The sequence below is a fragment of the Marmota flaviventris genome, chromosome 6 (assembly GCF_047511675.1).
Source record: "Marmota flaviventris isolate mMarFla1 chromosome 6, mMarFla1.hap1, whole genome shotgun sequence".
Taxonomy (NCBI): Eukaryota; Metazoa; Chordata; class Mammalia; order Rodentia; family Sciuridae; genus Marmota; species Marmota flaviventris.
In genome coordinates this window covers 28,842,981-28,859,862 of record NC_092503.1, presented here as the reverse complement: position 1 = coordinate 28,859,862, position 16,882 = coordinate 28,842,981, and positions in this window count along the sequence as shown.

The following is a 16,882-nucleotide window of genomic DNA, read 5'->3' as shown; positions in this document are numbered from 1 at the left end:
TTCATAACCCGCTTGAATCAAAGTGTGAAATATGATATATCAAGAACTATGTAATGTTTTGAACAACCAACAATAAAAAATTTTAAAAAAAGAGAGAGAGAGAAAAAAAAATCTAAATAATCTTTAAAAAATACTGCTGGAGCTCATGAATTTTTTTTTATCAATTCCATAGACACAGAAGCAGCATGAAAGTATCAATTGTATTTCTACACACTAGTGAAGAACACTAAAATAAAAATACAATCACATTTAAAATGGCATAAAATAACATAAAATATTTAGGAACAATAGTATTTGCAATATCTGTATACTAAAACTATAAGACATCACTGGGAGAAATTAATAACCTAAATAAATACATGAGTCTACATGAATGAAGACTCAATATTTTTAAGAGGTGAATTCTGTCTACATTGACGTATAGATTTAAAATATTCACAAATTCTTTGGGTTTTTAAAAAATATTTAAGATGATTCTAAAATTTATATGGAAATATCAGCTATACAGAGTAGCCCCAAAACATCTTAGAATAAAAGAATATTTTGAAGTACTTATACAATTTGATTTCAAACTTTCTATAATCAAGATGGTGTGGTATTGCATAAAGATAACCAATAGATTGATGAAAGCACCAAATAGTGAGTATAGGAAAAAAGACTCACATACACATAGTTGTTTTTTTTTTCTTTTTAACCAAGGCACCAACATAAGTTAATGGAGTAAGGAAAGTCTTTTCAATGGTTTTGGAAAAAATGTGAAAATAATGCAGTTTAAACAATCCATAAAAAGTTAATTCAAGATAGATCACACTATTAAATGGTAAAATAAAATTTCTTAAATTTTCTTAAAGAAAACATAGAGGATAATTTGGGCAACCCTATGAAAGACAACTCAACTAGTAACTTGTTGGCTTCCACGTTCTTTGTGTTGCCCAGTTTTAGCAAAAATCTCATCAAATTTGTTTAGCCAGAATCCCCCACCCTTAATGTCTGAACATCCTCAATATTTGATCAAGTGCCTCACCACCGCATAGATGATATCACCCTCAACTGCCTTGAGCAAGAATATTGTTAGTCTATTTAGACAAAATCCCATCTTGCCCCTGCTATTTCCTTTTAGTAATTTTCTGTCCACTAATGTGCACCCTGCTCCTCGGTATAAGACCCCACTTATCTATATTCAGAACAGTCCTCTGTTTTACCACAAGGTCCCGCTATGCAATAGTTTCTGAATAAAATAAATCTGCTTTATCTACTGCCCAGCTCTGATTTTATTTAACACTTCTTATCAGTAAAAAGTTCTAATTACTGGTAATATACAAGAACATAGATAAATCTCAAAATATGTTGAGTGACCGAAGCAAACCACAAATATACAAACTGTATGATCCTGCTAATCAATAATGAAATGCTTCAGAATAGTAGTTATCTCTGGGTGAATGCCATAGAGATTGGTTAGGAAATGGCACAAGAGAACATTTTGGGATTATAGATTTGTTATATTTATATCTCAGTCAGTATGTGATGTTCAAGGGTACACAGTTGTCAAACATTGTACTCAACAGACATTTCAATTAATCTCTGCCGTTTTGATTTTATAATAGTACTTCTGTGGGGATCATCACACAATAGATGTTAGAACGTTTTCTTGGAACTAAATTATTTTTTATTATACTCCTAATCTCACTTTTTAAAAAGTTGTGTACTGTCTTCAGCAGTTGTTTCCTGCCTTTGTAGTTCCCTGTCTAACCCCTATGGCATACTTATCATCTCAAGCACTTGAGCATTTGCTTTAGGATCTCTTCAGCTCTCCAGAGCTCTTCTGACTAATGATGTACTACAGAGTAAGGAAGGTTCCTAAATCAGAAAAGTCAAAATAGTCTGTTATAATTTCACCTGCAGGCCATGGTACACCATCTCTTTTCAAGATAAATTCCTCCTTTAGCAAAAAGGGTCATCATTTCCAAAACTAAATAAACCTGATGGAATTACCTGGTATGTGTTCTCATCAGTTGGGTAATATTATATAAAATAAGGTTCTTTTTGCAATGGTTATATATTTGATGCCCAAAAGCAGGCTAAGAGTTTAACCTCACATTCTCCTTCCCCAGACTACAATCAATGTCCACTGGTCTTTGAGGGGCTGTACATGGTGTCAAACCTCAGAATTTCTAATACTGCCCACAGGTTCCCATAATGTCCGTTGAATGTCTGTCATTCTTAACTAGTGAATGAAATTAACCCCTACAGAAATAAGCAAAACTTTCAATGCTTCAAGAAAGGATAGTGAGAGGGAATAAGCAACATTAAAATGATTTTAGAAGAATAAAACAAAATAAAAATTAAAAACAAATAAAAAAGAAAAAAGTGAGCAGGAAAAAAAACATACATAGCACAAGCATTATTAAAGCCATCAAAATAACTAATGAGAACAAATTTTTAAAAAGTCCATTTTCTTTTTTGAATAGCTCCATTGAATTTTTCTTAAAAAACACACAAATCTTAGCTACACCAAGAAATACTTTAAGCTTGCTTCTTCATTCATATATTAAAATTTGTTGGGAATATTTATGTACCTATAGAGTTCTTACAGCAACATGGGGAGTCAGAATGCTTCCTGATCAAACTTAACTTTGAATCAGATTTTTCATACTTAGAAATAAATAGGGTGAACTTAGGACATGGGAGATTTCCTTCGGGAAATAGGATGAACCATTTTCCAATTGTCCCCAGTTTTGTTTTGTTTTGTTTTTCAACTTTCTGAATTATGGGTAGCCTTGTCTGTCACTCCTACAACTTAACCTGATAGTATTGCCTTCAGTTACAACTCTGTAGTCAGACTTGCCCCTTCCATTTGTTCATTAATCTAGAATATAGTCATTGAGCACGTACTACTGTAGGTATAGGAGATACAGCTGTGGAAAAGCCAGATGTAGCCCTGCCCAATGGAGCTTAGAACCTCTTGTCACACAAATAATCAGACAAATGATTATTTTATTTAATTATAAATATGGCAAAGGTCATGAGGAAACAACAAAGATAAGCAAGAGAATATCTCAATACCATTTAATTGGGTTGGGAGGCAGAAACGCCATTTATTGAGGCCTAGTCTAGCACCAGGAATTAGTCTGACTTTCACAGGTGTACTATTTTGGGGCCATATTTTAGTCACATTGACACCAGTTCATCATTCTGGTCTTGACCAAATACTTTATTGATATGATATTTTTTGCCTAATATGGAAATGTTCCAGTTTTTATTGCTTGGATTATAAACATTTACAACATGATTTAAAATGTTATCTATTATTTAAAAAGCATTTTCTTGCAAGATAGGATCTTGTGACATGATGAAAACTGTGTTTTATTCATTCTTTGGGGGGAAAGCAGAGGAAAAATACTTTCTTTATTAAATATGATGCTAGAAATTATAACAATAAAATGAATTACATATTTCCTTATCAAATGCATTATTTTTGCAGCTTTTGTTTGGAACATTGTAACTACAATACAAATTATATTGCAAAGGTAATTGTTATTTAATTTGTTTAATTCTAGTGGTCTAACCATTTAGCTATATTGTTGAACTATATAGTTACAATTCCATGACTATAAATAATTAAATGAATAAATAACAGTGAGATTTTACTTTGTAAATTCCCTATAACTCATGACTATTTTTCTTCACTTTTCAATTCCTTAACAATTTCTATAGGTTTATATATGACAATAAAATTGTCTTGCTACATCTTATTTGGAAATTCAAAACCAGCACAAAATTTGAATGTCTTTGCTGAGATATATCTAAATCAATATCTTTAAGTGGCTTTTAGTGAGATTTCAATAATCATATTCATTTTATAGTGGAATTTCACAGAGAAACTGGAGCATAAAGCAATCACAGTTTTCAAATAACTCAACATAGAAACTTATTTGGGAAAATGCAAGATTGTGTTATGTTCATTTTGCTAAACTTTTCGAGAAAGTTCAAAACTTTTTCAAGAAAACAAGTTATTACTTTAGTTTGCTCACACTGTGTAACCAGATACTATAGACTAGGTGTCTTAAACAACAGAAACTAATTTTCTCACAGTTCTGGAGACTGGAAGTCCCTGATCAAAGTGCTGGCAGTGTTGGTTTATGGGCGAGAATGGAGGTTAAGTTCATGCAAGCCCAAGTGTTCTCTGGTCTCTGATGTCTTTTTTTTGTAAGAGCACTCATCCTGTTGGATCAGAATCAATCCTGTGACCTCATTGAACCTTACTTAACTTCATTAGTAGCCCTGTCTACAATGATAGACATAATGTGGGTAAGGTCTTCGAGATACGAATTTGGAAGGGACACATACATTTAGTCCATAATAGTAATTGCAATGTCAGTGTCATTTTACTCGAAAATCAGTGACACATTGCTTTATTTAATGAGAATAAACAAATCTCTGATTCTCAAAGTGTGGGTTCTCATCAGGAAATTAGGCCATTGGGTCCAACAGAAATAATTACAATAGGCTGGTGATGTAGCTCTGTGGTAATGCATATGCTTAGCATGCATGAGGCCCTGGTTTGATCTCCCTCACCCCCCCCCCCCCGCAAAAAAAAAAAAGCAGAAAAAGAAAGAATTGCAAGTTAAAGATATTACCTAAATATGATATAAACTAAACATCAGAGAAACCTATTGATAAAAACTTATTAACAGTACTTATGTTAGGGATGGTTATTAAAGGAGGCACATGACACGATAGTGATCAACCATATTATTATAGAGACAGCCCACTCTCCGTGCTACAGGAGGAGAAAAAAAAAACAGAAGCATTGGAATTATATTAAAATTTTTGGCATTGCCAAAATGAAGCAATTTCATAGATACATGAAAAGAAAACGCCAGCCAGATGCAGTGGCAAATGCTTGTAATCCCAGCTTCTTGGGAGGCTGAGGCAGGAGAATCACAAGTTCAAGGTCAGCCTCAACAACTAAGCAAGACCCTGTCTCAAAATAAAATATAAATATTTTTTAAAAATATTTTTTTAGCTGTCAATGGACCTTTATTTTATTTATTTGTATGTGGTGCTGAAAATTGAACTCAGTGCCTCATGCATGCTAGGCAAGTGTGCTACTACCAAGTCACAACCCAAGCCCCAAGCATAAATATTTTTAAAAGCATGGGATATATAGCTCAGTGGTAGAATGGACTCCTGAGTTCAATCCCTAGTAACACACACACACACGCACACACACACACACACACACACACACACACACACACAGAGAGACAGAGAGAGAGAGAGAGAGAGAGAGAGAGAGAAGGTGGGGAAAAATAAAACATTAAATGAGGTAAAATTGTGTGAATTAACCTTATGATTATTTCAGCTTAAACATCAGCTACCAAATTTCAGCACAGCTGCAATGGGATAGATTATTCAGAAAACACAAGTTTCAAAAAGTGAGGACTCAGATGTCCAAACACAGAAGACAAAAACAAGCCTGGAAAATACTGCCCTTGGAGAAATTAGAACTACAAAGAGTTGCTTTCCAAAGTTGAAATGTCTGTGGTAGAATAAGCACCTCATTCTCATGAAAATGATAACTTCTTAGAATGGATACCAAAAAAATAGCAACTGGGTTCAGCTGGATTGCTGCCTGGTTTTAAGTGCAAGAGGACCAGTGTTTTTTAAACAAGAGGCCAGTTGTTACCAAGTCCCACAGAGAAAGAACTCCTGGATCCTGGTAGATGCCCACTTGTGCATGTGCACCTCTTGTGTATAGCCTGATCCTGTGATTGGGAGCTTCACACAGAATCATAACACTGCTGGGAAAGGGGGAACAAGAGAAGATAAAAGGGAAGCCAAAGAGAACAGCTCCCGACGGGTAGAACATTAGTCAGTGCAATGTTCCAAAGGGCTCCACAGTGTGCACCTTGGCATAGGACCAAATTAGGTGAATAATTTAGGCGTCAAAAGGACATGAATCATAGAATGAGTGGTGAAAGTCAAGTTTAAAAATGAAACATTTAAAAATTCACTATGAAAATATTTTCTAATAGGTAAAATGTATTGAGACTTTTTTAAAAAAAAAATCTGAGACCAATTATAAATTTTGACAACTTGGTCTGATAAAACTTGTGTGCCACAGCTGGGGTATGATTTTTTTTGTCTCTCTCTTTTTTTTTTTTTTTTTTTTTTAAACGAGAGCTTTAGTTAAATAGATCTGGATAAATGAAAACTGGAGAGAAGTCATTACTTATTTCATCCAGCATTAAATATCAGTTATTGCAGTAAAAAAAGTACTAAGCTATAATTATTAGCCAAATTATAAGTTATAGGAATATAATTATATATCAAAAAGTATTTCATCTTACCAAACAAAAGAGTCATAAAAATGAATGGAGCTAATAAAGTACAGTCTTAAAAAATTTCACTGGTACTGATAGCCTGCCATTTGATATAATTTATTTAATATTTTATGATAGGTAGCCTGAACATAGGAATGTTGTGAAGTTTATAAGAAACTCCATAGGAAAGATGAAACTCATAAAGCAAGGCAGATGTACTGCTACCACCTAGATCATGCCTGCCACATAATAGTTTCCCTATAAAGATTTGTTGATGCGTCAACTGCTTTGGCTTGAAAACCATAATAGTATAAATTTTTTATGAGGTGCTTTCTAAATATCTTGCATTTATCTGCTAAATGTAGCTGTTGGCTATATTCTGAGACTGGCTTTCTCTTTTATTGTGTTATAACTAACAGACAAACTGAGTTATTAGCTTAGCTTTGCTTTGCTTTCTACATTTTCTCTTACATCTTTACAAAGGATAACATGGGAACTATTTTTTTAACATCCAAGTCTGCCTCTACAACTATCCTATGTTAAAAAAAGGACAGAGAAAGAGCAATAGGAAACGTCTTGAAGTATGCCTTCAGCTTAGAGGCAGATTCTACAATCTGAATTTTTCAGAGTATGAAAGATTAAGCTACAGGGGCCAGGGATGGGGATAGGGGAAGTAATAGATATTCTGATCTATATGAAGAAATCTGTAAAATCTAGTTCTCTGAAGGGAAACAGAGATTGGTTAAGGTACTGGCTCCACCATTTAAATTAAATGAGCTCCAGTTTCTTTGTAAAATGAGAAGGAAGTGTGAAGATTCTAGAAAACTCTAGAATATAGAAGAGGATCAAAAAAGTGTAACTTTTATTATTCCAAAAAATTGATATTGATAAATATTATCCAAGATATATAGAGGATCTTGGGCAGATGATTGTTTAAAAATCCTCCTCCCAGGTCAGTCCATGAGCAAATGGTATTGGAAATAAGAGAGTTGGGAATAGTTGAGGTCTTGGGTTTTAAGGGAGTCATAAGGAGCTATTCTCCTAGAGGTCAGAAAACCTTACCAGGTTTTGGCTAAGGGACTCATGAAAAATTCTTATTGCCAATTCCCTAAAATCCCTCTTTTCTCTATCAACCATTCTCTATTTCTCCAGAGTTGGAGCATTTGAAATCTCCATCTATTTGATTACTTTAAAAAAAGAAATTAGATTCATTCCACCCTGAAAATTTAGAGAGTACCCTTATCCCTGGTTACAGGTCTCACATCCTGAAGCCCATATTTCCACCCTGAGCAAGGTCCATGTAGTATTCATTCCACAATTCACAATATCTGAACCTTTATTTTAACATTTGTTGTTGGTGGAACTGAAGTTCACCTAGAGAGCCTTCCTGGAGTCCTCAGTCTAATTTCCACATTAGAGAATTTCCTGGTTACTAGAGGGTTACAAGAGTGGATTACAGTGGTAGGGCCTAGGGGCAACGGAGCTGGAAAGAGAGGCTAAAGTCGGATCATACAATGTCTTGAAAGTTAAACTGAGGACTTCAAATCTTACTATGTAGGTGGTTGGAAATCAAAGTGATTAAGCAGAGCAGGTTTTCAGGAAAATCAATCTGCTGTCAGAATATAGGGTTTAATGGAAGGAGTTCTATTCTAGTATACTTCTAAGAGGGCATTACATTAATCTAGATCTAACAGGATAGGATTGGCAACTGAAAAGGGGTAATTGATGTGAGCCAGGGAACACTGGCATGACCCGGAGACTGACTGAAATGGAGTATATAAGTGATGACCCTAGGTTTAAGAGTAGATAATGAGCACACATAAACACGCATAACTAAGGAGTTTTGGTTACTAAGTTATTTAATCTGAACCTAAATTTCATATCCTAAATTTAATCCTCCTCTCTTGTGTTATCTCTGACTTTAATATTAATGTTTATATCCCTGTGACCCATTACATTATAGTCTAATTGATTGTGATATTATTTTTCTCATTTCCCCTTTTCCTGAATCCATGGATATTAATAGGTAGAGTTGATAGGCTCATACAGTCTGTTATATCTTTTAAAGAACAAAAAAACGAATATTAGAGATAAAAATAATAATGATAGCTATCCTTCACTGGACTCATTGTTTTAGTAAGCTTTTTGGTGCTGTGACCAAAAACACCTGACAAGGATAATTTTAGAGGAGGAACAATTTATGTGAGACTCACGTTTCTGAGGTCTCAGTTCTTGGATGGACAACTCCATTACTCTGGGCCTGAGTGAGGGAAAACATCATATAGCAGGAGGGCATGGCAGAGAAAAGCAGCTCAGGACATGAGGATCAAAAAGCAGAGAGAGACAGCTCTACTCTGCAGCAACAAAATATATACCTCAAGGCATGCCTCCAGTGACCCACCTCCTCTAGCCACACCCTACCTGCCTATAGTTACCACTCAATTAATTTATTCAAATGAATTAATACACTGATTAGGTTAAGGCTCTCAGAACCCAATCCATTTACCTCTGAAATGTGTTGCATTGTCTCATATATGAGCTTTTAGGGGACACCTCATATCTAAACCATAACACTTATTATGTACCAACCTCAATGGTGAGTTCCTTATATGGATTATCTATTTAATGCTATTATGGTTTGGATGTAAGGTGTCCCCCAGAGGCTCAGGCATGAGATAATGCAAGAAGACTTAAAGGAGAAATGATTTACTGTACTCAATCAGTGAATGAATCCCCTGATGGGATTAAGTGAGTGGTAACCAAAGTGGATATGGTGCAGTTGGAGGAGGTGGGCCCCTGGGGGCATGACTTTGGGGTGTATATTTTATATGTGGCAAGTGGAGTCTCTCTCTCTCTCTGTGCTTTCCAATCATCATGTGAGCTGCTTCCTTCTACCATACTCTTCTGCCATGATGTTCTCTCTTACCTAGAGCCCTGAGGAATGGAGCCAGCTCTCCATGGACAGAGACCTCTGAAACGGTGAGCCTCCAAATAAGTTTTTTTCTCCTGTATGTTCTGGTTGGGTCTTTTAGTCACAGCAGCAAAAAAGCTAACTAAAACAAATGCCCACAATAACCCTATGAGATAGCTACCATTATTATTACCATTCTTTATAGGCTGAGACCTGGAGGAATGTAGGAACTTGCTGAAGGTCACAGAGCCTGAAAGGAATTAGAAGAAATCAGTATGTGTCACCCCCAACTATGCATAAGAATTATTTTGAGTTGAAGACAACTGAGAAAAAAATAGACCAAGAAAGAAGTCCATGACTTTTCCCCTATATTCCAAAAAGCAGGGATTTAAAGTATTTTCTCCCCTGAAAGCCAAAAGTGGCAAGACCAGTATTGTTTCCCTTTCCTGTTTCATTAAAAACCCATACTCTTAACCATTTTAATAATGGTATAATAATTAATTATAAAAGTATTTTTAAATCTTCTAAATTAGAAAAACAAGTAAGGAAAATATGATATTCTCTTTTATATATAAGCAATGGCTTATTTATTTATAGCAATAAATTTGCTTGTCAAAAGGTGTGTTGCTGTGATTTTTTTTTTTTTTTGGAATGTAATCCAAAGACTATTAAAATCGTTAATGCACTAAAACCTGAGCATAATATATGTCCTACTAGAGAGACTTTGATATCATTTCAAAAGACTTGAACTTTACCCAATATATTTTTTGGCCTGTTATAAACATATACATAGATGTAGCTGTAGATACAGAAATTTCAAGGTATAAATTCTTGAACAGAATGTCAGTGAATTATGATACACACCATAAAAATGTCTAACTATATATTAAACAATTTATTTTATAAAGCAGAAAGAAGAGGTTTTTTTAAGCGCTATTTCAATCTGAAATAAGTAAGAGTGCTTAGAGATCAGTAATTCAAAGGCACTATATCAACAGCATGGTGATTGATACGCTTGCTTCTGGTGAAGGATTTTCATATCATGAATCAACTCTTCATTTGAAATACCCATAAAATGGAACTGTTGGAAGAGCAGACATTTCATCTAATTTCTTCTAAAATGTCTCTCCCAGTCTCAAACACATTTTCAAAATATGGCATTCAAGGTTGCTACTACTTTAGGATAATAGCAACAACAGACTGATGAGAATCCTAAGTGGCACTTACTCAGTGGAGTGATTGGAAGCTGCAGTTTTTATGCAAATGCATGTTCCTCTGAGGGAGGAGAGACTGGCCTTGAAACTGCAGCTGTGAAAAGCTAGTGCTGGTAAATGAAGAAGCAGAGGGAATTAAAGTTGAAAGAGCCAACAGAGATGACTGTGCCCAGATGTAATAATGGTGCGCACGGAGAAGTTCAGGACCAGGATGGGATGGAAGAATATAAATCCCAACCCATGAAATAGAGTGAAGAGGAAATGCATTCTAATTTTATTTATGAAATACCTTTTCATTTCTATTTTGAGCTCTGATTCCACCAATGCAGAAGCATGATTAGGTACCTGGGCCGAAAGAGCGTTCCAGATTCCCACATCTAAACCTCTTGCAGGTGTGGCAGGCTAATTGCTAACTTTGCACTCACTGGGCCATTGTGTTTTACTTTATTGCCTTATTAATGGTTTTGAACTTTTTTGATGCTATTGCTTTTTATTCGTTACCATTCTTTTATAAATGACATTCAAATGATCAAAAATACACTAAAGAAGAAGTTTATTTCATTCATTTGCAAGGCAGAGCCTATGGATTTAGGTTCTCTTTGCACTTTCAATGGAACAAACAGTGCAATTTTTGTCCCTTCTGTTTTTAGAGTAGCAGCTGTAAAAATAATTAATGGCTAAAGAAACTCCAGCACGTCCTACACAGGGCCATTCTGCATTCAGCATGAGGTTTGGGCCTGGGTGACTGTTGTTTCATGCTTGGGGACAGAGAGAGAAACCCAGTGAATACTCACTAAAAGACTTCTCTCCCACACTTATCTCCTCGGGCACTCTGATTCATTTTGGTTATTCACACTAGTTTAAAAACAAAACAAAACAAAAACCCTGTGTCAACAGGTATTTTCATACTATTTCCAATGATAATTTTGGTGTATATACAAGACTTTTAAATCTCTGGAATTTGATGACAATGACCTTAGGCCTTCTATGTGTAATTATAAAAGAAGTGAGAGTTGTTGCAAATTTTATAAAAGGAGTGGTTTTTCTCTGATTATTTCTTTTCTCTTCCATTTCCTTCTCCTCTGCCTTATTTTTGTCCCTCTACCTTCCTTCCAAATATACTTTGTGAAAAACATACCTGCGGTTAGATCATTTCAGGTAGAATAAGGAAGGCTTCCTGGGGTGCCCTCTGTCTGTGGAGGTAGTGTGGAACTGACCAGAAAGGCTGCCTTTCAGGCCTAGCAAGGATCTTTACTCTGACCCAGAGTAAATTGCTTGTCTCTCGGATTCTCTGTTTTCTGATCTATAAAATAAAAATCACAACGCCTGGCCTACTATTCAGTGCCCTTGAGGGATGTTGAAGGTGATGGCACTGTGTAAACCAACAGTAGCATTCTATATAAACAAAAGGAATGACGATATTGTTGATTGTGATATGATAGAACAAGACTACAGAAATAGCAGGGAGAGCAGATCAGTCCTGAATTCCTGTTTCCATCTAATTGACTTAGCTAATACCACTGAGGCAGAGATGTATTCAGCATGCCTCGTGGTGGATCAGAACACACTAGATGTGAAAGGAAAGATGAGCTTTCTGCACTGCCTGCCCCTCTGTCCTGGAGTCAAGCCAGGTTGCATCTCCAAGTGAGGTTACCCATCTACGCACACTCAGGACCCCTGGCTGCAGCTCTGCCGCTGCTCCTCCCAAATGCTCAAGAAAGTGGTGTGAGGTTGTCAGGGTTGTTGCCTCAACCTTGGGAGAATGCCCAGGGGATGTGGAACGCCCCCAGGCAGCCCACAGGAAGCTGGACCTGAAAGTGCAAAGTCATTGTGTGCCCAAGCACCAGCAGGCAGGTCTTTCTCCACCACATACATCTTCAGTGGCTCTCTCACAAATACCCATTACTTGACACTTGAGGAAGCTGGGAAAGCATTCTGCTAGCCTTTTATTCTCCTTGTAAGATGATAACAGTTGTCCAGTAGGTATTGGATAAAATTGGTAAAAATTGATTATAAAAATGAATCTGCTAAATTTATTGATAACTGGATTAATTTCACAGGAAATATTTTGTAATGCCTCTAAAACAGTAGTTCTCAAATTTATTGGTGTCAGGTCTGTTAAATTCATGAATTATTTAGGACGCCAAAGGTTTTTTGTTCAAGTGAATTATATAAGTATATAATATTTTCTATATTAAAAGTTAAACTTGGGAAGTTTTTAAAATGTCTACTAACTCATTTAAAGTTAACCAAAATAAGCCCATTACCTCTCAATATCAGAACAATATCATCATATATCATACAGCTATTGAATAACTCCATTGTATGCTTAGAGTAATAAATGCAAATAACTTCTCTATTTTTCTTAATTGGAAATTTCTTTAAGAATGTTTGTTCTGGGACAGTTTTTGCTCTAAAATATTTTTATCTCGATAAAAAAATTTCAAATAAAAATAAGGAACTATTATTTATTATAGGATGTTTAAAAGTTATTTTTATTGATCTGCAAAAGAATATTTGCATTGTTAAAGGTGGTGATTGAGTTTGAATTTGCAATGAGTTTGAATCCCCTGTTTTTCTTGCCACATACTGGTATACTGGCTGCATGACTTTGGACAAGATAGTTAAGCTTCTAGGCCTCAGTATCCTCATCTGCAAAATAAAGATAAAAATTTCTCTACCTGATTTGGGGATATTGGGATGAACAAACAACTTAATACAAATATCACAGGCAGGGTCCTCCAAAAAACAGAACCAATAGGATGGATAGATGGATGCATAGGGAGATAGAAATAGAATTATTTTAAGGAATTGGCCAAGATGATTTTGGAGACTGGCAAATCCAAAATGCTCAGGGTGGATCAGCAGGCTGAAGATCATAGGAAGAGCTGATGATGCAGTTTAAGCCCAAAGGCTACTTGCTGGCTGGACTTCCTTTCTCCAGGTAAGTTCAGTTTTTCAGACCTTTAACTGTCTGGATGAGCCCACCCACATTACAGAGGACAATTTGCTTTACTCAAAGTCTATTGATTTAAATGTCACTCTCTCCCAAAGAAACATCCAGAATAATGTTTGATTTCATGTCTGGGGATCTTGACCCAGCCAAGTTGACACATAAAATTAACCATACATATAAAATCCTTTTCATAGTGTCTAGCATATACAAATCCTTTACAAATATTAGTTATTATGAATTACTAGTATTATACTGACTGTGTTATTTGAAGATATTGTTGCATGAAAAAAATCAAGTAATAATAAAGCAAAATTTTATTTTTGTAAAGAAAAATACCACCAACCCTTATAAGCATGTGTGTGTATGTGTGTGTATCTTTAAATATATATATTTGAAAATTAAAGTAATAAATGTAAATTTGACTCTTGATACTTAAAAATATTTTACCTTTAAGCTTCGAGGCCTCAGTATCCTCAATACATAAGATTGTGTTAATACATAAGATTGAGAAAGGTCAATGAAAAAAATATAGCCCAGAAACAATATTAACAGTTATCTGATATAATAAAAAAAATGTCATTGCAAGTCAATATGAAGGTTGGGTCAACTACTAAGTAAACAGTGTTTAAAAAGTTGCTTGTCTTAAAAACTCACTTTATATTATTACTTTGTTCTAAATACAAAATAAATTCCAGGGCTGGGGGTGTAGCTCAAGGGTAGAGTGCTTGCCTACTATGTGTTAGGCCCTGGGTTCAATCCATGTCACAGCCAATTTAAAAAAAAAAATTGAAATTTAGACATTACTTCATAAAAATGGAACTTAATTAAACTGATTTTTGAGGGTGTGTTTCAGAATAGATTTGTAATACCAACAAATAAAAAAATGGATTTTTCTAGGCTTTGCTTTTTTAACTGATACGTAACATCTTGTCTAAATTGTTTGAACTCTAACCCTCCCTTGTCCTATTTTTTTGACTGTCTTCCCAACTGCAATCCTTTTCAGGCCTATGCCTCTGTGATTGAGAAGGACTCGCTTTCTATGCCAGGTCTCTCAAAGGGCCTCACACCTCACACACCAAGTCTCAACACCACATATAAGAACAATTGCTATAAAAGATTAATTGTCTGCACCAATTTGCAGTCTCAGCAGCAATGTATGAGTGTGCCTTTTCCCCCACATCCTTGCCAACACTTATTGTTGTTTGTCTTCTTAATAGCTCCATTCTGACTGGAGTGAGAGGAAATCTTAGAGTAATTTTTATTTGCATTTCTCTAATTGCTAGAGATGTTGGACATTTTTTCATATATTTTTTGATTGATCCTCTTCAGAAAAATGTCTGTTCAGTTCCTTGGCCCATTTATTGATTGGGTTATTTGTTTTGTGTGTGTGTGTGTGTGTGTGTGTGTATGTTAAGATTTTTGAGTTCTTTATATATTCTAAAGATTAGTGCTCTATCTGATGTGTGTGTGGCAAGAATTTGTTCCCAATTAGTAGGCTCTCTATTCACCTCACTGATTGTTTCTTTTGCTGAGAAGAAGCTTTTAGTTTGAATCCATTCCATTTATTGATTCTTGATATTAATACTTATAGCAGCACAATTCACATTAGCTAAACTGTGGAACCAGTAGATGAATGGATAAAGAAAATATGGTACATACACAATGGAATATTATTCAGCATTAAAAGAGAATAAAATCATGGCTTTTTCAGGTAAATGGATGGAGCTGGAGAATATAATGCTAAGTGAAATTAGTCAATCCCAAAAAACCAAATGCCAAATGATATCTCTGATTTAAGGATGCTGATCCATAATATCCTGGAGTGGCAGGGGGGGATTAAATAAACTCTAGATAGGGCAAAGGGGAAGAGGGAAGGGAGGGAGCACAGGGATAAGAAAAATGGTGGAATGTGATGGTCATCATTACCCTAAGTGCATGTAAGAAGACAAGAAGGATGTGACTCTATTTTGTGTACAACCAGAGATATGAAAAACTGTGCTCTCTCTATATAATATGAATTGTAATGCATTCTGTTGTCATATATAACAAATCAAAATTAAAAAAAGAAGGATTGTCACTTTTTAAAAGGTATTTAGAGAGGACCAAATTTCTGATGCTCCCTTTCCTTCACCATTTCCACAGAAGGCATGGCATAGGTTGACTCTGGTCACCTTAGACCAGAATGAAAGGACTGGCTTGACTCATGGTGATTAGCATGGGCTGGTAGGCAAAAGAGCCAAACCCTGATTCTGTCTGCTACATCAGAGCCTTCTATGTGGTCTGGAAAGAGAAAACTCGGCTGGCAGTTGGGAAATCAGAGATGTGCTCCTTCTGCAGTTTTGAGAGCTAGTGACAGGGCCAGGTCTGCTGGACTCCATGTGGAGCTCAAGTATCTGCAGCCTTCAGTTCTCCTCAAAACAGTAAGGCCCTTGTATTTCTGTATCTTTAGAAGTTAATCTTTATCACTTGTGAGCTTCAGTGATTAAATTTGCCCCTCTGAATCTCAATGTTCTCATTTACAAAAGGAAGAAAGTCCCTGCATTGTGACACTTAATTGAGAATTAAATAAAATAATATATGTAGCATTTTACTTCATACATGTGGCACGTGCTTGGCATACAACCACCTCAGTAAATGAACTTCCTTCCCTTCCCCTTGGAGAGCATCTCATCGTCTTGTTTCCTAACAAACCCACGTTTGATTAATTTTCAGAGAGGAAAAGATCTTAGAAATTCAACTTGTGTGTGATTGGTTAATGAAGCATAATAAATGTTCCTTCCCAAGCATACCAGCATTTTAATAAGGAAAAATGAGAAATTATGGTCTTACTTGAGGCAGCAAGAAGAAGCCAACTGGGATTGTGGAAATTCTGGAGAAATTTGCAGGAATCCAATCTTGTGATGCAAGCCTTCTGAAACTGAAACTGCCATGGTTGTGAAACAGGTGGAATATCAAGATCATTGTCAGCATGTTAGTGTGGTTCAGCCCTCAGAGCCCTTTATAAAAGGAGATTCTTGATCTGTGTGTGTCGGGGGCGGGAGTAAGGTTCAGATATTCAAAGAGTACAAGGAGGAAGGAAAGATGGAGAATACAAAATAAAACCTTCATATAATTCCCACTTGTACCCAGGATAGAAAGGATCAAACAAAAAGACTGGTATAAATAAGTACTTCTGCATGAAATGATTACAAGTGTTAATGTAGGGTATTTTAATTTGTCATTCTTTATTTTGAATTTTTCTACTCAAAGGCACATTCCAAATGCCCTTCGCAATCATTACAATCCTGTACTTATTGTAAATTCCCATAGAAGATCACACATCTCCTTCCTGTTGAACTATTGTTCCACAAGCCTAGTATTTTCCTAGGATTTCTCTGTTCAAATTTCCATGGCCTTATTTGCGGTAAACTCTATTGTGTATGGTAATAGATGACAACAACAATGCATAGCGCCCGAAAGCTGTAGTGACTAGCAA